Source organism: Aegilops tauschii, chromosome 1, assembly GCF_002575655.3.
Source record: "Aegilops tauschii subsp. strangulata cultivar AL8/78 chromosome 1, Aet v6.0, whole genome shotgun sequence".
NCBI lineage: Eukaryota > Viridiplantae > Streptophyta > Magnoliopsida > Poales > Poaceae > Aegilops > Aegilops tauschii.
This window is the reverse complement of record NC_053035.3, coordinates 33,583,796-33,604,499: the sequence shown is the minus strand read 5'-3', so window position 1 is coordinate 33,604,499 and position 20,704 is coordinate 33,583,796. Positions and strand designations below refer to the sequence as shown.

At 50.7% G+C, this 20,704-nt stretch overlaps 46 non-coding genes across 46 annotated transcripts; all 46 read right to left on the bottom strand.

The window, feature by feature from the left end:
• Positions 1 to 165: 165 nt before the first annotated feature.
• On the bottom strand, positions 166 to 284 carry LOC141039997 (5S ribosomal RNA). Its single transcript, XR_012200930.1, has one exon. It is a non-coding gene; the product is annotated as a 5S ribosomal RNA (ribosomal RNA).
• Positions 285 to 586: 302 nt separating this feature from the next.
• Positions 587 to 705, bottom strand: LOC141039636 (5S ribosomal RNA). Its single transcript, XR_012200566.1, has one exon. It is a non-coding gene; the product is annotated as a 5S ribosomal RNA (ribosomal RNA).
• Positions 706 to 1,006: 301 nt separating this feature from the next.
• On the bottom strand, positions 1,007 to 1,124 carry LOC141039874 (5S ribosomal RNA). The gene has a single exon (XR_012200807.1). It is a non-coding gene; the product is annotated as a 5S ribosomal RNA (ribosomal RNA).
• Positions 1,125 to 1,426: 302 nt separating this feature from the next.
• On the bottom strand, positions 1,427 to 1,545 carry LOC141039477 (5S ribosomal RNA). Its single transcript, XR_012200406.1, has one exon. It is a non-coding gene; the product is annotated as a 5S ribosomal RNA (ribosomal RNA).
• Positions 1,546 to 1,849: 304 nt separating this feature from the next.
• Positions 1,850 to 1,968, bottom strand: LOC141039519 (5S ribosomal RNA). The gene has a single exon (XR_012200448.1). It is a non-coding gene; the product is annotated as a 5S ribosomal RNA (ribosomal RNA).
• A 302-nt stretch (positions 1,969 to 2,270) lies between these two features.
• On the bottom strand, positions 2,271 to 2,389 carry LOC141039462 (5S ribosomal RNA). Its single transcript, XR_012200391.1, has one exon. It is a non-coding gene; the product is annotated as a 5S ribosomal RNA (ribosomal RNA).
• A 301-nt stretch (positions 2,390 to 2,690) lies between these two features.
• On the bottom strand, positions 2,691 to 2,809 carry LOC141039463 (5S ribosomal RNA). The gene has a single exon (XR_012200392.1). It is a non-coding gene; the product is annotated as a 5S ribosomal RNA (ribosomal RNA).
• Positions 2,810 to 3,110: 301 nt separating this feature from the next.
• Positions 3,111 to 3,229, bottom strand: LOC141039341 (5S ribosomal RNA). The gene has a single exon (XR_012200270.1). It is a non-coding gene; the product is annotated as a 5S ribosomal RNA (ribosomal RNA).
• Positions 3,230 to 3,530: 301 nt separating this feature from the next.
• On the bottom strand, positions 3,531 to 3,649 carry LOC141039411 (5S ribosomal RNA). The gene has a single exon (XR_012200340.1). It is a non-coding gene; the product is annotated as a 5S ribosomal RNA (ribosomal RNA).
• Positions 3,650 to 3,951: 302 nt separating this feature from the next.
• On the bottom strand, positions 3,952 to 4,070 carry LOC141039941 (5S ribosomal RNA). Its single transcript, XR_012200874.1, has one exon. It is a non-coding gene; the product is annotated as a 5S ribosomal RNA (ribosomal RNA).
• A 285-nt stretch (positions 4,071 to 4,355) lies between these two features.
• Positions 4,356 to 4,474, bottom strand: LOC141039500 (5S ribosomal RNA). The gene has a single exon (XR_012200429.1). It is a non-coding gene; the product is annotated as a 5S ribosomal RNA (ribosomal RNA).
• Positions 4,475 to 5,140: 666 nt separating this feature from the next.
• On the bottom strand, positions 5,141 to 5,259 carry LOC141040475 (5S ribosomal RNA). The gene has a single exon (XR_012201378.1). It is a non-coding gene; the product is annotated as a 5S ribosomal RNA (ribosomal RNA).
• Positions 5,260 to 5,560: 301 nt separating this feature from the next.
• LOC141039340 (5S ribosomal RNA) lies at positions 5,561 to 5,679 on the bottom strand. The gene has a single exon (XR_012200269.1). It is a non-coding gene; the product is annotated as a 5S ribosomal RNA (ribosomal RNA).
• A 301-nt stretch (positions 5,680 to 5,980) lies between these two features.
• LOC141039606 (5S ribosomal RNA) lies at positions 5,981 to 6,099 on the bottom strand. The gene has a single exon (XR_012200536.1). It is a non-coding gene; the product is annotated as a 5S ribosomal RNA (ribosomal RNA).
• Positions 6,100 to 6,401: 302 nt separating this feature from the next.
• LOC141040076 (5S ribosomal RNA) lies at positions 6,402 to 6,520 on the bottom strand. Its single transcript, XR_012201006.1, has one exon. It is a non-coding gene; the product is annotated as a 5S ribosomal RNA (ribosomal RNA).
• Positions 6,521 to 6,805: 285 nt separating this feature from the next.
• On the bottom strand, positions 6,806 to 6,924 carry LOC141039408 (5S ribosomal RNA). Its single transcript, XR_012200337.1, has one exon. It is a non-coding gene; the product is annotated as a 5S ribosomal RNA (ribosomal RNA).
• Positions 6,925 to 7,591: 667 nt separating this feature from the next.
• LOC141039621 (5S ribosomal RNA) lies at positions 7,592 to 7,710 on the bottom strand. Its single transcript, XR_012200551.1, has one exon. It is a non-coding gene; the product is annotated as a 5S ribosomal RNA (ribosomal RNA).
• Positions 7,711 to 7,995: 285 nt separating this feature from the next.
• On the bottom strand, positions 7,996 to 8,114 carry LOC141039476 (5S ribosomal RNA). The gene has a single exon (XR_012200405.1). It is a non-coding gene; the product is annotated as a 5S ribosomal RNA (ribosomal RNA).
• A 299-nt stretch (positions 8,115 to 8,413) lies between these two features.
• LOC141039897 (5S ribosomal RNA) lies at positions 8,414 to 8,532 on the bottom strand. Its single transcript, XR_012200830.1, has one exon. It is a non-coding gene; the product is annotated as a 5S ribosomal RNA (ribosomal RNA).
• Positions 8,533 to 8,835: 303 nt separating this feature from the next.
• Positions 8,836 to 8,954, bottom strand: LOC141040474 (5S ribosomal RNA). The gene has a single exon (XR_012201377.1). It is a non-coding gene; the product is annotated as a 5S ribosomal RNA (ribosomal RNA).
• A 301-nt stretch (positions 8,955 to 9,255) lies between these two features.
• Positions 9,256 to 9,374, bottom strand: LOC141039859 (5S ribosomal RNA). The gene has a single exon (XR_012200792.1). It is a non-coding gene; the product is annotated as a 5S ribosomal RNA (ribosomal RNA).
• Positions 9,375 to 9,676: 302 nt separating this feature from the next.
• LOC141039413 (5S ribosomal RNA) lies at positions 9,677 to 9,795 on the bottom strand. Its single transcript, XR_012200342.1, has one exon. It is a non-coding gene; the product is annotated as a 5S ribosomal RNA (ribosomal RNA).
• Positions 9,796 to 10,096: 301 nt separating this feature from the next.
• Positions 10,097 to 10,214, bottom strand: LOC141039735 (5S ribosomal RNA). Its single transcript, XR_012200665.1, has one exon. It is a non-coding gene; the product is annotated as a 5S ribosomal RNA (ribosomal RNA).
• A 302-nt stretch (positions 10,215 to 10,516) lies between these two features.
• Positions 10,517 to 10,635, bottom strand: LOC141039475 (5S ribosomal RNA). The gene has a single exon (XR_012200404.1). It is a non-coding gene; the product is annotated as a 5S ribosomal RNA (ribosomal RNA).
• A 303-nt stretch (positions 10,636 to 10,938) lies between these two features.
• LOC141039518 (5S ribosomal RNA) lies at positions 10,939 to 11,057 on the bottom strand. Its single transcript, XR_012200447.1, has one exon. It is a non-coding gene; the product is annotated as a 5S ribosomal RNA (ribosomal RNA).
• Positions 11,058 to 11,359: 302 nt separating this feature from the next.
• On the bottom strand, positions 11,360 to 11,478 carry LOC141039616 (5S ribosomal RNA). Its single transcript, XR_012200546.1, has one exon. It is a non-coding gene; the product is annotated as a 5S ribosomal RNA (ribosomal RNA).
• A 301-nt stretch (positions 11,479 to 11,779) lies between these two features.
• Positions 11,780 to 11,898, bottom strand: LOC141039642 (5S ribosomal RNA). Its single transcript, XR_012200572.1, has one exon. It is a non-coding gene; the product is annotated as a 5S ribosomal RNA (ribosomal RNA).
• Positions 11,899 to 12,199: 301 nt separating this feature from the next.
• On the bottom strand, positions 12,200 to 12,318 carry LOC141039907 (5S ribosomal RNA). The gene has a single exon (XR_012200840.1). It is a non-coding gene; the product is annotated as a 5S ribosomal RNA (ribosomal RNA).
• Positions 12,319 to 12,619: 301 nt separating this feature from the next.
• Positions 12,620 to 12,738, bottom strand: LOC141039390 (5S ribosomal RNA). Its single transcript, XR_012200319.1, has one exon. It is a non-coding gene; the product is annotated as a 5S ribosomal RNA (ribosomal RNA).
• Positions 12,739 to 13,040: 302 nt separating this feature from the next.
• Positions 13,041 to 13,159, bottom strand: LOC141039624 (5S ribosomal RNA). The gene has a single exon (XR_012200554.1). It is a non-coding gene; the product is annotated as a 5S ribosomal RNA (ribosomal RNA).
• Positions 13,160 to 13,826: 667 nt separating this feature from the next.
• LOC141039620 (5S ribosomal RNA) lies at positions 13,827 to 13,945 on the bottom strand. Its single transcript, XR_012200550.1, has one exon. It is a non-coding gene; the product is annotated as a 5S ribosomal RNA (ribosomal RNA).
• A 285-nt stretch (positions 13,946 to 14,230) lies between these two features.
• On the bottom strand, positions 14,231 to 14,349 carry LOC141039853 (5S ribosomal RNA). The gene has a single exon (XR_012200786.1). It is a non-coding gene; the product is annotated as a 5S ribosomal RNA (ribosomal RNA).
• Positions 14,350 to 14,648: 299 nt separating this feature from the next.
• LOC141039896 (5S ribosomal RNA) lies at positions 14,649 to 14,767 on the bottom strand. Its single transcript, XR_012200829.1, has one exon. It is a non-coding gene; the product is annotated as a 5S ribosomal RNA (ribosomal RNA).
• A 303-nt stretch (positions 14,768 to 15,070) lies between these two features.
• On the bottom strand, positions 15,071 to 15,189 carry LOC141040473 (5S ribosomal RNA). The gene has a single exon (XR_012201376.1). It is a non-coding gene; the product is annotated as a 5S ribosomal RNA (ribosomal RNA).
• Positions 15,190 to 15,490: 301 nt separating this feature from the next.
• On the bottom strand, positions 15,491 to 15,609 carry LOC141039858 (5S ribosomal RNA). The gene has a single exon (XR_012200791.1). It is a non-coding gene; the product is annotated as a 5S ribosomal RNA (ribosomal RNA).
• Positions 15,610 to 15,911: 302 nt separating this feature from the next.
• Positions 15,912 to 16,030, bottom strand: LOC141039412 (5S ribosomal RNA). Its single transcript, XR_012200341.1, has one exon. It is a non-coding gene; the product is annotated as a 5S ribosomal RNA (ribosomal RNA).
• A 301-nt stretch (positions 16,031 to 16,331) lies between these two features.
• LOC141039949 (5S ribosomal RNA) lies at positions 16,332 to 16,449 on the bottom strand. The gene has a single exon (XR_012200882.1). It is a non-coding gene; the product is annotated as a 5S ribosomal RNA (ribosomal RNA).
• A 302-nt stretch (positions 16,450 to 16,751) lies between these two features.
• Positions 16,752 to 16,870, bottom strand: LOC141039474 (5S ribosomal RNA). The gene has a single exon (XR_012200403.1). It is a non-coding gene; the product is annotated as a 5S ribosomal RNA (ribosomal RNA).
• Positions 16,871 to 17,173: 303 nt separating this feature from the next.
• On the bottom strand, positions 17,174 to 17,292 carry LOC141039517 (5S ribosomal RNA). Its single transcript, XR_012200446.1, has one exon. It is a non-coding gene; the product is annotated as a 5S ribosomal RNA (ribosomal RNA).
• Positions 17,293 to 17,594: 302 nt separating this feature from the next.
• On the bottom strand, positions 17,595 to 17,713 carry LOC141039615 (5S ribosomal RNA). Its single transcript, XR_012200545.1, has one exon. It is a non-coding gene; the product is annotated as a 5S ribosomal RNA (ribosomal RNA).
• A 301-nt stretch (positions 17,714 to 18,014) lies between these two features.
• Positions 18,015 to 18,133, bottom strand: LOC141039641 (5S ribosomal RNA). Its single transcript, XR_012200571.1, has one exon. It is a non-coding gene; the product is annotated as a 5S ribosomal RNA (ribosomal RNA).
• A 301-nt stretch (positions 18,134 to 18,434) lies between these two features.
• Positions 18,435 to 18,553, bottom strand: LOC141039502 (5S ribosomal RNA). The gene has a single exon (XR_012200431.1). It is a non-coding gene; the product is annotated as a 5S ribosomal RNA (ribosomal RNA).
• A 301-nt stretch (positions 18,554 to 18,854) lies between these two features.
• LOC141039389 (5S ribosomal RNA) lies at positions 18,855 to 18,973 on the bottom strand. Its single transcript, XR_012200318.1, has one exon. It is a non-coding gene; the product is annotated as a 5S ribosomal RNA (ribosomal RNA).
• Positions 18,974 to 19,275: 302 nt separating this feature from the next.
• Positions 19,276 to 19,394, bottom strand: LOC141039623 (5S ribosomal RNA). Its single transcript, XR_012200553.1, has one exon. It is a non-coding gene; the product is annotated as a 5S ribosomal RNA (ribosomal RNA).
• A 285-nt stretch (positions 19,395 to 19,679) lies between these two features.
• On the bottom strand, positions 19,680 to 19,798 carry LOC141039400 (5S ribosomal RNA). The gene has a single exon (XR_012200329.1). It is a non-coding gene; the product is annotated as a 5S ribosomal RNA (ribosomal RNA).
• Positions 19,799 to 20,464: 666 nt separating this feature from the next.
• LOC141040374 (5S ribosomal RNA) lies at positions 20,465 to 20,583 on the bottom strand. The gene has a single exon (XR_012201277.1). It is a non-coding gene; the product is annotated as a 5S ribosomal RNA (ribosomal RNA).
• Positions 20,584 to 20,704: the final 121 nt, after the last annotated feature.

Sequence of the window (20,704 nt, the reverse complement as noted above, 5' to 3'; positions counted from 1 at the left end):
TACCATGGTTTCGACCCCTTTCAGAACACGCTTGCCGCCGCTAGACGCGTGAATAATGAGCAGCGAGCTAAAACTTACCGTAAACGTGCAAAATAATAAAACGTGCTAAACATATGTCGCGCACGCGCGTTTTGTTTTGCACGCGGCGCAAAAAAAATTAAAAAGGGAATGCAACACTAGGACTTCCCAGGAGGTCATCCATCCTAGTACTACTCTCCCCCAAGCACGCTTAACTTCGGAGTTCTGATGGGATCCGGTGCTTTAGTGCTGGTATGATCGCATCCGACATGTTACCCCCGTCTTCGTCCCTTATGCTTGCCCCTCCCAGATCCACTACACACACGATTGCACATTCCTCTGGCCGCTCCCCCTCAACTACGGAGACGAGTTTTACCACGGTTCAACCGCACCAGTGCCTATTTACCATGGTTTCGACCCCTTTCATAACACGCTTGCCGTCGCTAGACGCGTGAATAATGAGCAGCGAGCAAAAACTTACCGTAAACGTGCAAAATAATAAAACGTGCTAAACATATGTCGCGCACGCGCGTTTTGTTTTGCACGCGGCGCAAAAAAAATTAAAAAGGGAATGCAACACTAGGACTTCCCAGGAGGTCACCCATCCTAGTACTACTCTCGCCCAAGCACGCTTAACTTCGGAGTTCTGATGGGATCCGATGCTTTAGTGCTGGTATGATCGCATCCGACATGTTACCCCCGTCTTCGTCCCTTATGTTTGCCCTCCCAGATCCACTACACACACGATTGCACATTCCTCTGGCCGCTCCCGCTCAACTACGGAGACGAGTTTTACCACGGTTCAACCGCACCAGTGCCTATTTACCATGGTTTCGACCCCTCTCAGAACACGCTTCCCGCCGCTAGACACGTGAATAATGAGCAGCGAGCTAAAACTTACCGTAAACGTGCAAGTTAATAAAACGTGCTAAACATATGTCGCGCACGTGCGTTTTGTTTAGCACGCGGCGCAAAAAAAATTTAAAAGGGAATGCAACACGAGGACTTCGCAGGAGGTCACCCATCTAGTACAACTCTCGCCCAAGCACGCTTAACTTCGGAGTTCTGATGGGATCCGGTGCTTTAGTGCTGGTATGATCGCATCCGACATGTTACCCCCGTCTCCGTCCCTTATGCTTGCCCCTCCCAGCTCCACTACACACGCGATTGGACATTCCTTTGGCCGCTCCCAATCAACTACGGAGACGAGTTTTACCACGGTTCAACCGCACCAGTGCCTATTTACCATGGTTTCGACCCCTTTCATAACACGCTTGCCGCCGCTAGACGCGTGAATAATGAGCAGCGAGCTAAAACTTACCGTAAACGTGCAAAATAATAAAACGTGCTAAACATATGTCGCGCTCGTGCGTTTTGTTTTGCACGCGGCGCAAAAAAAATTAAAAAGGGAATGCAACACGAGGACTTCCCAGGAGGTCACCCATCCTAGTACTACTCTCGCCCAAGCACGCTTAGCTTCGGAGTTCTGACGGGATCCGGTGCTTTAGTGCTGGTATGATCGCTTCCGACATGTTACCCCCGTCTTCGTCCCTTATGCTTGCCCCTCCCAGCTCCACTACACACACGATTGCACATTCCTCTGGCCGCTCCCGCTCAACTACGGAGACGTGTTTTACCACGGTTCAACCGCACCAGTGCCTATTTACCATGGTTTCGACCCCTTTCAGAACACGGTTGCCGCCGCTAGACGCGTGAATGATGAGCAGCGAGCTAAAACTTACCGTAAACGTGGAAAATAATAAAACGTGCTAAACATATGTCGCGCACGTGCGTTTTGTTTTGCACGCGGCGCAAAAAAAAAATTAAAAAGGGAATGCAACACGAGGACTTCCCAGGAGGTCACCCATCCTAGTACTACTCTCGCCCAAGCACGCTTAACTTCGGAGTTCTTATGGGATCTGGTGCTTTAGTGCTGGTATGATCGCATCCGACATGTTACCCCCGTCTTCGTCCCTTATGCTTGCCCCTCCCAGATCCACTACACACACGATTGCACAATCCTCTGGCCGCTCCCGCTCAACTACGGAGACGAGTTTTACCAGGGTTCAACCGCACCAGTGCCTATTTACCATGGTTTCGACCCCTTTCAGAACACGGTTGCCGCCGCTAGACGCGTGAATGATGAGCAGCGAGCTAAAACTTACCGTAAACGTGCAAAATAATAAAACGTGCTAAACATATGTCGCGCTCGTGCGTTTTGTTTTGCACGCGGCGCAAAAAAAATTAAAAAGGGAATGCAACACAAGGACTTCCCAGGAGGTCACCCATCCTAGTACTACTCTCGCCCAAGCACGCTTAACTTCAGAGTTCTGATGGGATCCGGTGCTTTAGTGCTGGTATGATCGCATCCGACATGTTACCCCGTCTTCGTCCCTTATGCTTGCCCCTCCCAGCTCCACTACACACACGATTGCACATTCCTCTGGCCGCCCCCGCTCAACTACGGAGACGAGTTTTACCAGGGTTCAACCGCACCAGTGCCTATTTACCATGGTTTCGACCCCTTTCAGAACACGGTTTACGCCGCTAGACGCGTGAATGATGAGCAGCGAGCTAAAACTTACCGTAAACGTGCAAAATAATAAAACGTGCGAAACATATGTCGCGCTCGTGCGTTTTGTTTTGCACGCGGCGCAAAAAAAATTAAAAAGGGAATGCAACACGGGGAATTCCCAGGAGGTCACCCATCCTAGTACTACTCTCGCCCAAGCACGCTTAACTTCGGAGTTCTGATGGGATCCGATGCTTTAGTGCTGGTATGATCGCATCCGACATGTTACCCCCGTCTTCGTCCCTTATGCTTGCCCCTCCCAGCTCCACTACACACACGATTACACATTCCTTTGGCCGCTCCCAATCAACTACGGAGACGAGTTTTACCACGGTTCAACCGCACCAGTGCCTATTTACCATGGTTTCGACCCCTTTCAGAACACGCTTGCCGCCGCTAGACGCGTGAATGATGAGCAGCGAGCTAAAACTTACCGTAAACGTGCAAAATAATAAAACGTGCTAAACATATGTCGCGCACGTGCGTTTTGTTTTGCACGCGGCGCAAAAAAATTAAAAAGGGAATGCAACACGGGGACTTCCCAGGCGGTCACCCAACCTAGTACTACTCTCGCCCAAGCACGCTTAACTTCGGAGTTCTGATGGGATCCGGTGCTTTAGTGCTGGTATGATCGCATCCGACATGTTACCCCCGTCTTCGTCCCTTATGCTTGCCCCTCCCAGCTGCACTACACACACGATTGCACATTCCTTTGGCCGCTCCCGCTCAACTACGGAGACGAGTTTTACCACGGTTCAACCGCAGCAGTGCCTATTTACCATGGTTTCGACCCCTTTCAAAACACGCTTGCCGCCGCTAGACGCGTGAATAATGAGCAGCGAGCTAAAACTTACCGTAAACGTGCAAAATAATAAAACGTGCTAAACATATGTCGCGCACGTGCGTTTTGTTTTGCACGCGGCGCAAAAAAAATTAAAAAAGAATGCAACACGAGGACTTCCCAGGAGGTCACCCATCCTAGTACTACTCTCGCCCAAGCACGCTTAACTTCGGAGTTCTGATGGGATCCGATGCTTTAGTGCTGGTATGATCGCATCCGACATGTTACCCCCGTCTTCGTCCCTTATGGTTGCCCCTCCCAGATCCACTACACACACGATTGCACATTCCTCTAGCCGCTCTCGCTCAACTACGGAGACGAGTTTTACCACGGTTCAACCGCACCAGTGCCTATTTACCATCGTTTCGACCCCTTTCAGAACACGCTTGCCGCCGCTATACGCGTGAATGATGAGTAGCGAGCTAAAACTTACCGTAAACGTGCAAAATAATAAAACGTGCTAAACATATGTCGCGCACGTGCGTTTTGTTCTGCACGCGGCGCAAAAAAAATTAAAAAGGGAATGCAACACAAGGACTTCCCAGGAGGTCACCCATCCTAGTACTACTCTCGCCCAAGCACGCTTAACTTCAGAGGTCTGATGGGATCCGATGCTTTAGTGCTGGTATAATCGCATCCGACATGTTACCCCCGTCTTCGTCCCTTATGCTTGCCCCTCCCAGCTCCACTACACACACGATTGCACATTCCTCTGGCCGCTCCCGCTCCACTACGGAGACGAGTTTTACCACGGTTCAACCGCACCAGCGCCTATTTACCATGGTTTCGACCCCTTTCAGAACACGCTTGCCGCCGCTAGACGCGTGAATAATGAGCAGCGAGCTAAAACTTACCGTAAACGTGCTAAATATACGTCGCGCTCGTGCGTTTTGTTTTGCACGCGGCGCAAAAAAAATTAAAAAGGGAATGCAACACGAGGACTTCCCAGGAGGTCACCCATCCTAGTACTACTCTCGCCCAAGCACGCTTAACTTCGGAGTTCTGATGGGATCCGGTGCTTTAGTGCTGGTATGATGGCATCCAACATGTTACCCCCGTCTTCGTCCCTTATGCTTGCCCCTCCCAGCTCCACTACACACACGATTGCACATTCCTTTGGCCGCTCCCGCTCAACTACGGAGACGAGTTTTACCACGGTTCAACCGCACCAGTGCCTATTTACCATGGTTTCGACCCCTTTCAGAACACGCTTGCCGCCGCTAGACGCGTGAATAATGAGCAGCGAGCTAAAACTTACCGTAAACGTGCAAAATAATAAATCGTGCTAAACATACGTCGCGCTCGTGCGTTTTGTTTTGCACGCGGCGCAAAAAAAATTAAAAAGGGAATGCAACACAAGGACTTCCCAGTAAACTTCAGAGTTCTGATGGGATCCGGTGCTTTTGTGCTGGTATGAGCGCATCCGACATGTTACCCCGTCTTCGTCCCTTATGCTTGCCCCTCCCAGCTGCACTACACACAAGATTGCACAATCCTTTGGCCGCTCCCGCTCAACTACGGAGACGAGTTTTACCACGGTTCAACCGCACCAGTGCCTATTTACCATGGTTTCGACCCCTTTCAGAAGACGCTTGCCGCCGCTAGACGCGTGAATAATGAGCAGCGAGCTAAAACTTACCGTAAACGTGCTAAATATACGTCGCGCTCGTGCGTTTTGTTTTGCACGCGGCGCAAAAAAATTTAAAAAGGGAATGCAACACAAGGACTTCCCAGGAGGTCACCCATCCTAGTACTACTCTCGCCCAAGCACGCTTAACTTCGGAGTTCTGATGGGATCCGGTGCTTTAGTGCTGGTATGATCGCATCCGACATGTTACCCCCGTCTTCGTCCCTTATGCTTGCCCCTCCCAGCTCCACTACACACACGATTGCACATTCCTTTGGCCGCTCCCGCTCAGCTACGGAGACGAGTTTTACCACGGTTCAACCGCACCAGTGCCTATTTACCATGGTTTCGACCCCTTTCAGAACACGCCTGCCGCCGCTAGACGCGTGAATGATGAGCAGCGAGCTAAAACTTACCGTAAACGTGCAAAATAATAAAACGTGCTAAACATATGTCGCGCACGTGCGTTTTGTTTTGCACGCGGCGCAAAAAAATTAAAAAGGGAATGCAACACGGGGACTTCCCAGGCGGTCACCCAACCTAGTACTACTCTCGCCCAAGCACGCTTAACTTCGGAGTTCTGATGGGATCCGGTGCTTTAGTGCTGGTATGATCGCATCCGACATGTTACCCCCGTCTTCGTCCCTTATGCTTGCCCCTCCCAGCTGCACTACACACACGATTGCACATTCCTTTGGCCGCTCCCGCTCAACTACAGAGACGAGTTTTACCACGGTTCAACCGCAGCAGTGCCTATTTACCATGGTTTCGACCCCTTTCAAAACACGCTTGCCGCCGCTAGACGCGTGAATAATGAGCAGCGAGCTAAAACTTACCGTAAACGTGCAAAATAATAAAACGTGCTAAACATATGTCGCGCACGTGCGTTTTGTTTTGCACGCGGCGCAAAAAAAATTAAAAAAGTATGCAACACGAGGACTTCCCAGGAGGTCACCCATCATAGTACTACTCTCGCCCAAGCACGCTTAACTTCGGAGTTCTGATGGGATCCGATGCTTTAGTGCTGGTATGATCGCATCCGACATGTTACCCCCGTCTTCGTCCCTTATGCTTGCCCCTCCCAGATCCACTACACACACGATTGCACATTCCTCTAGCCGCTCCCGCTCAACTACGGAGACGAGTTTTACCACGGTTCAACCGCACCAGTGCCTATTTACCATCGTTTCGACCCCTTTCAGAACACGCTTGCCGCCGCTAGACGCGTGAATGATGAGCAGCGAGCTAAAACTTACCGTAAACGTGCAAAATAATAAAACGTGGTAAACATATGTCGCGCACGTGCGTTTTGTTCTGCACGCGGCGCAAAAAAAATTAAAAAGGGAATGCAACACAAGGACTACCCAGTAGGTCACCCATCCTAGTACTACTCTCGCCCAAGAACGCTTAACTTCAGAGGTCTGATGGGATCCGGTGCTTTAGTGCTGGTATGATCGCATCCGACATGTTACCCCCGTCTTCGTCCCTTATGCTTGCCCCTCCCAGCTCCACTACACACACGATTGCACATTCCTCTGGCCGCTCCCGCTCCACTACGGAGACGAGTTTTACCACAGTTCAACCGCACCAGCGCCTATTTACCATGGTTTCGACCCCTTTCAGAACACGCTTGCCGCCGCTAGACGCGTGAATAATGAGCAGCGAGCTAAAACTTACCGTAAACGTGCTAAATATACGTCGCGCTCGTGCGTTTTGTTTTGCACGCGGCGCAAAAAAAATTAAAAAGGGAATGCAACACGAGGACTTCCCAGGAGGTCACCCAACCTAGTACTACTCTCGCCCAAGCACGCTTAACTTCGGAGTTCTGATGGGATCCGGTGCTTTGGTGCTGGTATGATTGCATCCAACATGTTACCCCCGTCTTCGTCCCTTATGCTTGCCCCTCCCAGCTCCACTACACACACGATTGCACATTCCTTTGGCCGCTCCCGCTCAACTACGGAGACGAGTTTTACCACGGTTCAACCGCACCAGTGCCTATTTACCATGGTTTCGACCCCTTTCAGAACACGCTTGCCGCCGCTAGACGCGTGAATAATGAGCAGCGAGCTAAAACTTACCGTAAACGTGCAAAATAATAAAACGTGCTAAACATACGTCGCGCTCGTGCGTTTTGTTTTGCACGCGGCGCAAAAAAAATTAAAAAGGGAATGCAACACAAGGACTTCCCAGGTAACTTCGGAGTTCTGATGGGATCCGGTGCTTTTGTGTTGGTATGATCGCATCCGACATGTTACCCCCGTCTTCGTCCCTTATGCTTGCCCCTCCCAGCTGCACTACACACACGATTGCACATTCCTTTGGCCGCTCCCGCTCAACTACGGAGACGAGTTTTACCACGGTTCAACCGCACCAGTGCCTATTTACCATGGTTTCGACCCCATTCAGAAGACGCTTGCCGCCGCTAGACGCGTGAATAATGAGCAGCGAGCTAAAACTTACCGTAAACGTGCTAAATATACGTCGCGCTCGTGCGTTTTGTTTTGCACGCGGCGCAAAAAAATTTAAAAAGGGAATGCAACACGAGGACTTCCCAGGAGGTCACCCATCCTAGTACTACTCTCGCCCAAGCACGCTTAACTTCGGCGTTCTGATGGGATCCGGTGCTTTTGTGCTGGTATGATCGCATCCAACATGTTACCCCCGTCTTCGTCCCTTATGCTTGCCCCTCCCAACTCCACTACACACACGATTGCACATTCCTTTGGCCGCTCCCGCTCAACTACGGAGACGAGTTTTACCACGGTTCAACCGCACTAGTGTCTATTTACCATGGTTTCGACCCCTTTCAGAACACGCTTGCCGCCGCTAGACCCGTGAATAATGAGCAGCGAGCTAAAACTTACCGTAAACGTGCTAAACATACGTCGCGCTCGTGCGTTTTGTTTTGCACGCGGCGCAAAAAAAATTAAAAAGGGAATGCAACACGAGGACTTCCCAGGAGGTCACCCATCCTAGTACTACTCTCGCCCAAGCACGCTTAGCTTCGGAGTTCTGACGGGATCCGGTGCTTTAGTGCTGGTATGATCGCTTCCGACATGTTACCCCCGTCTTCGTCCCTTATGCTTGCCCCTCCCAGCTCCACTACACACACGATTGCACATTCCTTTGGCCTCCCGCTCAACTACGGAGACGAGTTTTACCACGGTTCAACCGCACCAGTGCCTATTTACCATGGTTTCGACCCCTTTCATAACACGCTTGCCGCCGCTAGACGCGTGAATAATGAGCAGCGAGCTAAAACTTACCGTAAACGTGCAAAATAATAAAACGTGCTAAACATATGTCGCGCACGCGCGTTTTGTTTTGCACGCGGCGCAAAAAAATTAAAAAGGGAATGCAACACGAGGACTTCCCAGGAGGTCACCCATCCTAGTACTACTCTCGCCCAAGCACGCTTAACTTCTTAGTTCTGATGGGATCCGGTGCTTTAGTGCTGGTATGATCGCATCCGACATGTTACCCCCGGCTTCGTCCCTTATGCTTGTCCCTCCCAGATCCACTACACACACGATTGCACATTCCTCTGGCCGCTCCCGCTCAACTACGGAGACGAGTTTTACCACGGTTCAACCGCACCAGTGCCTATTTACCATGGTTTCGACCCCTTTCAGAACACGCTTGCCGCCGCTAGACGCGTGAATGATGAGCAGCGAGCTAAAACTTACCGTAAACATGCAAAATAATAAAACGTGCTAAACATATGTCGCGCACGTGCCTTTTGCTTTGCACGCGGCGCAAAAAAAAATTAAAAACGGAATGCAACACAAGGACTTCCCAGGAGGTCACCCATCCTAGTACTACTCTCGCCCAAGCACGCTTAACTTCGGAGTTCTGATGGGATCCGGTGCTTTAGTGCTGGTATGATCGCATCCGACATGTTACCCCCGTCTCCGTCCCTTATGCTTGCCCTCCCAGCTCCACTACACACGCGATTGCACATTCCTCTGGCCGCTCCCGCTCAACTACGGAGACGAGTTTTACCACGGTTCAACCGCACCAGTGCCTATTTACCATGGTTTCGACCCCTTTCAGAACACGCTTGCCGCCGCTAGACGCGTGAATAATGAGCAGCGAGCTAAAACTTACCGTAAACGTGCAAAATAATAAAACGTGCTAAACATATGTCGCGCACGCGCGATTTGTTTTGCACGCGGCGCAAAAAAAATTAAAAAGGGAATGCAACACTAGGACTTCCCAGGAGGTCACCCATCCTAGTACTACTCTCCCCCAAGCACGCTTAACTTCGGAGTTCTGATGGGATCCGGTGCTTTAGTGCTGGTATGATCGCATCCGACATGTTACCCCCGTCTTCGTCCCTTATGCTTGCCCCTCCCAGATCCACTACACACACGATTGCACATTCCTCTGGCCGCTCCCACTCAACTACGGAGACGAGTTTTACCACGGTTCAACCGCACCAGTGCCTATTTACCATGGTTTCGACCCATTTCATAACACGCTTGCCGTCGCTAGACGCGTGAATAATGAGCAGCGAGCTAAAACTTACCGTAAACGTGCAAAATAATAAAACGTGCTAAACATATGTCGCGCACGCGCGTTTTGTTTTGCACGCGGCGCAAAAAAAATTAAAAAGGGAATGCAACACTAGGACTTCCCAGGAGGTCACCCATCCTAGTACTACTCTCGCCCAAGCACGCTTAACTTCGGAGTTCTGATGGGATCCGGTGCTTTAGTGCTGGTATGATCGCATCCGACATGTTACCCCCGTCTTCGTCCCTTATGTTTGCCCTCCCAGATCCACTACACACACGATTGCACATTCCTCTGGCCGCTCCCGCTCAACTACGGAGACGAGTTTTACCACGGTTCAACCGCACCAGTGCCTATTTACCATGGTTTCGACCCCTTTCAGAACACGCTTCCCGCCGCTAGACGCGTGAATAATGAGCAGCGAGCTAAAACTTACCGTAAACGTGCAAATTAATAAAACGTGCTAAACATATGTCGCGCACGTGCGTTTTGTTTAGCACGCGGCGCAAAAAAAATTAAAAAGGGAATGCAACACGAGGACTTCGCAGGAGGTCACCCATCTAGTACTACTCTCGCCCAAGCACGCTTAACTTCGGAGTTCTGATGGGATCCGGTGCTTTAGTGCTGGTATGATCGCATCCGACATGTTACCCCCGTCTCCGTCCCTTATGCTTGCCCCTCCCAGCTCCACTACACACGCGATTGGACATTCCTTTGGCCGCTCCCAATCAACTACGGAGACGAGTTTTACCACGGTTCAACCGCACCAGTGCCTATTTACCATGGTTTCGACCCCTTTCATAACAAGCTTGCCGCCGCTAGACGCGTGAATAATGAGCAGCGAGCTAAAACTTACCGTAAACGTGCAAAATAATAAAACGTGCTAAACATATGTCGCGCTTGTGCGTTTTGTTTTGCACGCGGCGCAAAAAAAATTAAAAAGGGAATGCAACACGAGGACTTCCCAGGAGGTCACCCATCCTAGTACTACTCTCGCCCAAGCACGCTTAGCTTCGGAGTTCTGACGGGATCCGGTGCTTTAGTGCTGGTATGATCGCTTCCGACATGTTACCCCCGTCTTCGTCCCTTATGCTTGCCCCTCCCAGCTCCACTACACACACGATTGCATATTCCTCTGGCCGCTCCCGCTCAACTACGGAGACGTGTTTTACCACGGTTCAACCGCACCAGTGCCTATTTACCATGGTTTCGACCCCTTTCAGAACACGGTTGCCGCCGCTAGACGCGTGAATGATGAGCAGCGAGCTAAAACTTACCGTAAACATGGAAAATAATAAAACGTGCTAAACATATGTCGCGCACGTGCGTTTTGTTTTGCACGCGGCGCAAAAAAAAATTAAAAAGGGAATGCAACACGAGGACTTCCCAGGAGGTCACCCATCCTAGTACTACTCTCGCCCAAGCACGCTTAACTTCGGAGTTCTTATGGGATCTGGTGCTTTAGTGCTGGTATGATCGCATCCGACATGTTACCCCCGTCTTCGTCCCTTATGCTTGCCCCTCCCAGATCCACTACACACACGATTGCACAATCCTCTGGCCGCTCCCGCTCAACTACGGAGACGAGTTTTACCAGGGTTCAACCGCACCAGTGCCTATTTACCATGGTTTCGACCCCTTTCAGAACACGGTTGCCGCCGCTAGACGCGTGAATGATGAGCAGCGAGCTAAAACTTACCGTAAACGTGCAAAATAATAAAACGTGCTAAACATATGTCGCGCTCGTGCGTTTTGTTTTGCACGCGGCGAAAAAAAAATTAAAAAGGGAATGCAACACAAGGACTTCCCAGGAGGTCACCCATCCTAGTACTACTCTCGCCCAAGCACGCTTAACTTCAGAGTTCTGATGGGATCCGGTGCTTTAGTGCTGGCATGATCGCATCCGACATGTTACCCCGTCTTCGTCCCTTATGCTTGCCCCTCCCAGCTCCACTACACACACGATTGCACATTCCTCTGGCCGCTCCCGCTCAACTACGGAGACGAGTTTTACCAGGGTTCAAGCGCACCAGTGCCTATTTACCATGGTTTCGACCCCTTTCAGAACACGGTTTACGCCGCTAGACGCGTGAATGATGAGCAGCGAGCTAAAACTTACCGTAAACGTGCAAAATAATAAAACGTGCTAAACATATGTCGCGCTCGTGCGTTTTGTTTTGCACGCGGCGCAAAAAAAATTAAAAAGGGAATGCAACACGGGGAATTCCCAGGAGGTCACCCATCCTAGTACTACTCTCGCCCAAGCACGCTTAACTTCGGAGTTCTCATGGGATCCGATGCTTTAGTGCTGGTATGATCGCATCCGACATGTTACCCCCGTCTTCGTCCCTTATGCTTGCCCCTCCCAGCTCCACTACACACACGATTACACATTCCTTTGGCCGCTCCCGCTCAACTACGGAGACGAGTTTTACCACGGTTCAACCGCACCAGTGCCTATTTACCATGGCTTCGACCCCTTTCAGAACACGCTTGCCGCCGCTAGACGCGTGAATGATGAGCAGCGAGCTAAAACTTACCGTAAACGTGCAAAATAATAAAACGTGCTAAACATATGTCGCGCACGTGCGTTTTGTTTTGCACGCGGCGCAAAAAAATTAAAAAGGGAATGCAACACGGGGACTTCCCAGGCGGTCACCCAACCTAGTACTACTCTCGCCCAAGCACGCTTAACTTCGGAGTTCTGATGGGATACGGTGCTTTAGTGCGGGTATGATCGCATCCGACATGTTACCCCCGTCTTCGTCCCTTATGCTTGCCCCTCCCAGCTGCACTACACACACGATTGCACATTCCTTTGGCCGCTCCCGCTCAACTACGGAGACGAGTTTTACCACGGTTCAACCGCAGCAGTGCCTATTTACCATGGTTTCGACCCCTTTCAAAACACGCTTGCCGCCGCTAGACGCGTGAATAATGAGCAGCGAGCTAAAACTTACCGTAAACGTGCAAAATAATAAAACGTGCTAAACATATGTCGCGCACGTGCGTTTTGTTTTGCACGCGGCGCAAAAAAAAATAAAAAAGAATGCAATACGAGGACTTCCCAGGAGGTCACCCATCCTAGTACTACTCTCGCCCAAGCACGCTTAACTTCGGAGTTCTGATGGGATCCGATGCTTTAGTGCTGGTATGATCGCATCCGACATGTTACCCCCGTCTTCGTCCCTTATGCTTGCCCCTCCCAGATCCACTACACACACGATTGCACATTCCTCTAGCCGCTCTCGCTCAACTACGGAGACGAGTTTTACCACGGTTCAACCGCACCAGTGCCTATTTACCATCGTTTCGACCCCTTTCAGAACACGCTTGCCGCCGCTAGACGCGTGAATGATGAGCAGCGAGCTAAAACTTACCGTAAACGTGCAAAATAATAAAACGTGCTAAACATATGTCGCGCACGTGCGTTTTGTTCTGCACGCGGCGCAAAAAAAATTAAAAAGGGAATGCAACACAAGGACTTCCCAGGAGGTCACCCATCCTAGTACTACTCTCGCCCAAGCACGCTTAACTTCAGAGGTCTGATGGGATCCGGTGCTTTAGTGCTGGTATGATCGCATCCGACATGTTACCCCCGTCTTCGTCCCTTATGCTTGCCCCTCCCAGCTCCACTACACACACGATTGCACATTCCTCTGGCCGCTCCCGCTCAACTACGGAGACGAGTTTTACCAGGGTTCAACCGCACCAGTGCCTATTTACCATGGTTTCGACCCCTTTCAGAACACGCTTGCCGCCGCTAGACGCGTGAATAATGAGCAGCGAGCTAAAACTTACCGTAAACGTGCAAAATAATAAAACGTGCTAAACATACGTCGCGCTCGTGCGTTTTGTTTTGCACGCGGCGCAAAAAAAATTAAAAAGGGAATGCAACACAAGGACTTCCCAGGTAACTTCGGAGTTCTGATGGGATCCGGTGCTTTTGTGTTGGTATGATCGCATCCGACATGTTACCCCCGTCTTCGTCCCTTATGCTTGCCCCTCCCAGCTGCACTACACACACGATTGCACATTCCTTTGGCCGCTCCCGCTCAACTACGGAGACGAGTTTTACCACGGTTCAACCGCACCAGTGCCTATTTACCATGGTTTCGACCCCTTTCAGAAGACGCTTGCCGCCGCTAGACGCGTGAATAATGAGCAGCGAGCTAAAACTTACCGTAAACGTGCTAAATATACGTCGCGCTCGTGCGTTTTGTTTTGCACGCGGCGCAAAAAAATTTAAAAAAGGAATGCAACACGAGGACTTCCCAGGAGGTCACCCATCCTAGTACTACTCTCGCCCAAGCACGCTTAACTTCGGCGTTCTGATGGGATCCGGTGCTTTTGTGCTGGTATGATCGCATCCAACATGTTACCCCCGTCTTCGTCCCTTATGCTTGCCCCTCCCAGCTCCACTACACACACGATTGCACATTCCTTTGGCCGCTCCCGCTCAACTACGGAGACGAGTTTTACCACGGTTCAACCGCACTAGTGTCTATTTACCATGGTTTCGACCCCTTTCAGAACACGCTTGCCGCCGCTAGACCCGTGAATAATGAGCAGCGAGCTAAAACTTACCGTAAACGTGCTAAACATACGTCGCGCTCGTGCGTTTTGTTTTGCACGCGGCGCAAAAAAAATTAAAAAGGGAATGCAACACGAGGACTTCCCAGGAGGTCACCCATCCTAGTACTACTCTCGCACAAGCACGCTTAGCTTCGGAGTTCTGACGGGATCCGGTGCTTTAGTGCTGGTATGATCGCTTCCGACATGTTACCCCCGTCTTCGTCCCTTATGCTTGCCCCTCCCAGCTCCACTACACACACGATTGCACATTCCTTTGGCCTCCCGCTCAACTACGGAGACGAGTTTTACCACGGTTCAACCGCACCAGTGCCTATTTACCATGGTTTCGACCCCTTTCATAACACGCTTGCCGCCGCTAGACGCGTGAATAATGAGCAGCGAGCTAAAACTTACCGTAAACGTGCAAAATAATAAAACGTGCTAAACATATGTCGCGCACGCGCGTTTTGTTTTGCACGCGGCGCAAAAAAATTAAAAAGGGAATGCAACACGAGGACTTCCCAGGAGGTCACCCATCCTAGTACTACTCTCGCCCAAGCACGCTTAACTTCTTAGTTCTGATGGGATCCGGTGCTTTAGTGCTGGTATGATCGCATCCGACATGTTACCCCCGGCTTCGTCCCTTATGCTTGTCCCTCCCAGATCCACTACACACACGATTGCACATTCCTCTGGCCGCTCCCGCTCAACTACGGAGACGAGTTTTACCACGGTTCAACCGCACCAGTGCCTATTTACCATGGTTTCGACCCCTTTCAGAACACGCTTGCCGCCGCTAGACGCGTGAATGATGAGCAGCGAGCTAAAACTTACCGTAAACGTGCAAAATAATAAAACGTGCTAAACATATGTCGCGCACGTGCCTTTTGCTTTGCACGCGGCGCAAAAAAAAATTAAAAACGGAATGCAACACAAGGACTTCCCAGGAGGTCACCCATCCTAGTACTACTCTCGCCCAAGCACGCTTAACTTCGGAGTTCTGATGGGATCCGGTGCTTTAGTGCTGGTATGATCGCATCCGACATGTTACCCCCGTCTCCGTCCCTTATGCTTGCCCTCCCAGCTCCACTACACACGCGATTGCACATTCCTCTGGCCGCTCCCGCTCAACTACGGAGACGAGTTTTACCACGGTTCAACCGCACCAGTGCCTATTTACCATGGTTTCGACCCCTTTCAGAACACGCTTGCCGCCGCTAGACGCGTGAATAATGAGCAGCGAGCTAAAACTTACCGTAAACGTGCAAAATAATAAAACGTGCTAAACATATGTCGCGCACGCGCGATTTGTTTTGCACGCGGCGCAAAAAAAATTAAAAAGGGAATGCAACACTAGGACTTCCCAGGAGGTCACCCATCCTAGTACTACTCTCCCCCAAGCACGCTTAACTTCGGAGTTCTGATGGGATCCGGTGCTTTAGTGCTGGTATGATCGCATCCGACATGTTACCCCCGTCTTCGTCCCTTATGCTTGCCCCTCCCAGATCCACTACACACACGATTGCACATTCCTCTGGCCGCTCCCACTCAACTACGGAGACGAGTTTTACCACGGTTCAACCGCACCAGTGCCTATTTACCATGGTTTCGACCCCTTTCATAACACGCTTGCCGTCGCTAGACGCGTGAATAATGAGCAGCGAGCTAAAACTTACCGTAAACGTGCAAAATAATAAAACGTGCTAAACATATGTCGCGCACGCGCGTTTTGTTTTGCACGCGGCGCAAAAAAAATTAAAAAGGGAATGCAACACTAGGACTTCCCAGGAGGTCACCCATCCTAGTACTACTCTCGCCCAAGCACGCTTAACTTCGGAGTTCTGATGGGATCCGGTGCTTTAGTGCTGGTATGATCGCATCCGACATGTTACCCCCGTCTTCGTCCCTTATGTTTGCCCTCCCAGATCCACTACACACACGATTGCACATTCCTCTGGCCGCTCCCGCTCAACTACGGAGACGAGTTTTACCACGGTTCAACCGCACCAGTGCCTATTTACCATGGTTTCGACCCCTTTCAGAACACGCTTCCCGCCGCTAGACGCGTGAATAATGAGCAGCGAGCTAAAACTTACCGTAAACGTGCAAATTAATAAAACGTGCTAAACATATGTCGCGCACGTGCGTTTTGTTTAGCACGCGGCGCAAAAAAAATTAAAAAGGGAATGCAACACGAGGACTTTGCAGGAGGTCACCCATCTAGTACTACTCTCGCCCAAGCACGCTTAACTTCGGAGTTCTGATGGGATCCGGTGCTTTAGTGCTGGTATGATCGCATCCGACATGTTACCCCCGTCTCCGTCCCTTATGCTTGCCCCTCCCAGCTCCACTACACACGCGATTGGACATTCCTTTGGCCGCTCCCAATCAACTACGGAGACGAGTTTTACCACGGTTCAACCGCACCAGTGCCTATTTACCATGGTTTCGACCCCTTTCATAACACGCTTGCCGCCGCTAGACGCGTGAATAATGAGCAGCGAGCTAAAACTTACAGTAAACGTGCAAAATAATAAAACGTGCTAAACATATGTCGCGCTCGTGCGTTTTGTTTTGCACGCGGCGCAAAAAAAATTAAAAAGGGAATGCAACACGAGGACTTCCCAGGAGGTCACCCATCCTAGTACTACTCTCGCCCAAGCACGCTTAGCTTCGGAGTTCTGACGGGATCCGGTGCTTTAGTGCTGGTATGATCGCTTCCGACATGTTACCCCCGTCTTCGTCCCTTATGCTTGCCCCTCCCAGCTCCACTACACACACGATTGCATATTCCTCTGGCCGCTCCCGCTCAACTACGGAGACGTGTTTTACCACGGTTCAACCGCACCAGTGCCTATTTACCATGGTTTCGACCCCTTTCAGAACACGGTTGCCGCCGCTAGACGCGTGAATGATGAGCAGCGAGCTAAAACTTACCGTAAACATGGAAAATAATAAAACGTGCTAAACATATGTCGCGCACGTGCGTTTTGTTTTGCACGCGGCGCAAAAAAAAATTAAAAAGGGAATGCAACACGAGGACTTCCCAGGAGGTCACCCATCCTAGTACTACTCTCGCCCAAGCACGCTTAACTTCGGAGTTCTTATGGGATCTGGTGCTTTAGTGCTGGTATGATCGCATCCGACATGTTACCCCCGTCTTCGTCCCTTATGCTTGCCCCTCCCAGATCCACTACACACACGATTGCACAATCCTCTGGCCGCTCCCGCTCAACTACGGAGACGAGTTTTACCAGGGTTCAACCGCACCAGTGCCTATTTACCATGGTTTCGACCCCTTTCAGAACACGGTTGCCGCCGCTAGACGCGTGAATGATGAGCAGCGAGCTAAAACTTACCGTAAACGTGCAAAATAATAAAACGTGCTAAACATATGTCGCGCTCGTGCGTTTTGTTTTGCACGCGGCGAAAAAAAAATTAAAAAGGGAATGCAACACAAGGACTTCCCAGGAGGTCACCCATCCTAGTACTACTCTCGCCCAAGCACGCTTAACTTCAGAGTTCTGATGGGATCCGGTGCTTTAGTGCTGGCATGATCGCATCCGACATGTTACCCCGTCTTCGTCCCTTATGCTTGCCCCTCCCAGCTCCACTACACACACGATTGCACATTCCTCTGGCCGCTCCCGCTCAACTACGGAGACGAGTTTTACCAGGGTTCAACCGCACCAGTGCCTATTTACCATGGTTTCGACCCCTTTCAGAACACGGTTTACGCCGCTAGACGCGTGAATGATGAGCAGCGAGCTAAAACTTACCGTAAACGTGCAAAATAATAAAACGTGCTAAACATATGTCGCACTCGTGCGTTTTGTTTTGCACGCGGCGCAAAAAAAATTAAAAAGGGAATGCAACACGGGGAATTCCCAGGAGGTCACCCATCCTAGTACTACTCTCGCCCAAGCACGCTTAACTTCGGAGTTCTCATGGGATCCGATGCTTTAGTGCTGGTATGATCGCATCCGACATGTTACCCCCGTCTTCGTCCCTTATGCTTGCCCCTCCCAGCTCCACTACACACACGATTACACAATCCTTTGGCCGCTCCCGCTCAACTACGGAGACGAGTTTTACCACGGTTCAACCGCACCAGTGCCTATTTACCATGGTTTCGACCCCTTTCAGAACACGCTTGCCGCCGCTAGACGCGTGAATGATGAGCAGCGAGCTAAAACTTACCGTAAACGTGCAAAATAATAAAACGTGCTAAACATATGTCGCGCACGTGCGTTTTGTTTTGCACGCGGCGCAAAAAAATTAAAAAGGGAATGCAACACGGGGACTTCCCAGGCGGTCACCCAACCTAGTACTACTCTCGCCCAAGCACGCTTAACTTCGGAGTTCTGATGGGATCCGGTGCTTTAGTGCGGGTATGATCGCATCCGACATGTTACCCCCGTCTTCGTCCCTTATGCTTGCCCCTCCCAGCTGCACTACACACACGATTGCACATTCCTTTGGCCGCTCCCGCTCAACTACGGAGACGAGTTTTACCACGGTTCAACCGCAGCAGTGCCTATTTACCATGGTTTCGACCCCTTTCAAAACACGCTTGCCGCCGCTAGACGCGTGAATAATGAGCAGCGAGCTAAAACTTACCGTAAACGTGCAAAATAATAAAACGTGCTAAACATATGTCGCGCACGTGCGTTTTGTTTTGCACGCGGCGCAAAAAAAATTAAAAAAGAATGCAATACGAGGACTTCCCAGGAGGTCACCCATCCTAGTACTACTCTCGCCCAAGCACGCTTAACTTCGGAGTTCTGATGGGATCCGATGCTTTAGTGCTGGTATGATCGCATCCGACATGTTACCCCCGTCTTCGTCCCTTATGCTTGCCCCTCCCAGATCCACTACACACACGATTGCACATTCCTCTAGCCGCTCTCGCTCAACTACGGAGACGAGTTTTACCACGGTTCAACCGCACCAGTGCCTATTTACCATCGTTTCGACCCCTTTCAGAACACGCTTGCCGCCGCTAGACGCGTGAATGATGAGCAGCGAGCTAAAACATACCGTAAACGTGCAAAATAATAAAACGTGCTAAACATATGTCGCGCACGTGCGTTTTGTTCTGCACGCGGCGCAAAAAAAATTAAAAAGGGAATGCAACACAAGGACTTCCCAGGAGGTCACCCATCCTAGTACTACTCTCGCCCAAGCACGCTTAACTTCAGAGGTCTGATGGGATCCGGTGCTTTAGTGCTGGTATGATCGCATCCGACATGTTACCCCCGTCTTCGTCCCTTATGCTTGCCCCTCCCAGCTCCACTACACACACGATTGCACATTCCTCTGGCCGCTCCCGCTCCACTACGGAGACGAGTTTTACCACGGTTCAACCGCACCAGCGCCTATTTACCATGGTTTCGACCCCTTTCAGAACACGCTTGCCGCCGCTAGACGCGTGAATAATGAGCAGCGAGCTAAAACTTACCGTAAACGTGCTAAATATACGTCGCGCTCGTGCGTTTTGTTTTGCACGCGGCGCAAAAAAAATTAAAAAGGGAATGCAACACGAGGACTTCCCAGGAGGTCACCCATCCTAGTACTACTCTCGCCCAAGCACGCTTAACTTCGAAGTTCTGATGGGATCCGGTGCTTTAGTGCTGGTATGATTGCATCCAACATGTTACCCCCGTCTTCGTCCCTTATGCTTGCCCCTCCCAGCTCCACTACACACACGATTGCACATTCCTTTGGCCGCTCCCGCTCAACTACGGAGACGAGTTTTACCACGGTTCAACCGCACCAGTGCCTATTTACCATGGTTTCGACCCCTTTCAGAACACGCTTGCCGCCGCTAGACGCGTGAATAATGAGCAGCGAGCTAAAACTTACCGTAAACGTGCAAAATAATAAAACGTGCTAAACATACGTCGCGCTCGTGCGTTTTGTTTTGCACGCGGCGCAAAAAAAATTAAAAAGGGAATGCAACACAAGGACTTCCCAGTAAACTTCGGAGTTCTGATGGGATCCGGTGCTTTTGTGCTGGTATGATCGCATCCGACATGTTACCCCGTCTTCGTCCCTTATGCTTGCCCCTCCCAGCTGCACTACACACAAGATTGCACATTCCTTTGGCCGCTCCCGCTCAACTACGGAGACGAGTTTTACCACGGTTCAACCGCACCAGTGCCTATTTACCATGGTTTCGACCCCTTTCAGAAGACGCTTACCGCCGCTAGACGCGTGAATAATGAGCAGCGAGCTAAAACTTACCGTAAACGTGCTAAATATACGTCGCGCTCGTGCGTTTTGTTTTGCACGCGGCGCAAAAAAATTTAAAAAGGGAATGCAACACGAGGACTTCCCAGGAGGTCACCCATCCTAGTACTACTCTCGCCCAAGCACGCTTAACTTCGGAGTTCTGATGGGATCCGGTGCTTTAGTGCTGGTATGATCGCATCCGACATGTTACCCCCGTCTTCGTCCCTTATGCTTGCCCCTCCCAGCTCCACTACACACACGATTACACATTCCTTTGGCCGCTCCCGCTCAACTACGGAGACGAGTTTTACCACGGTTCAAC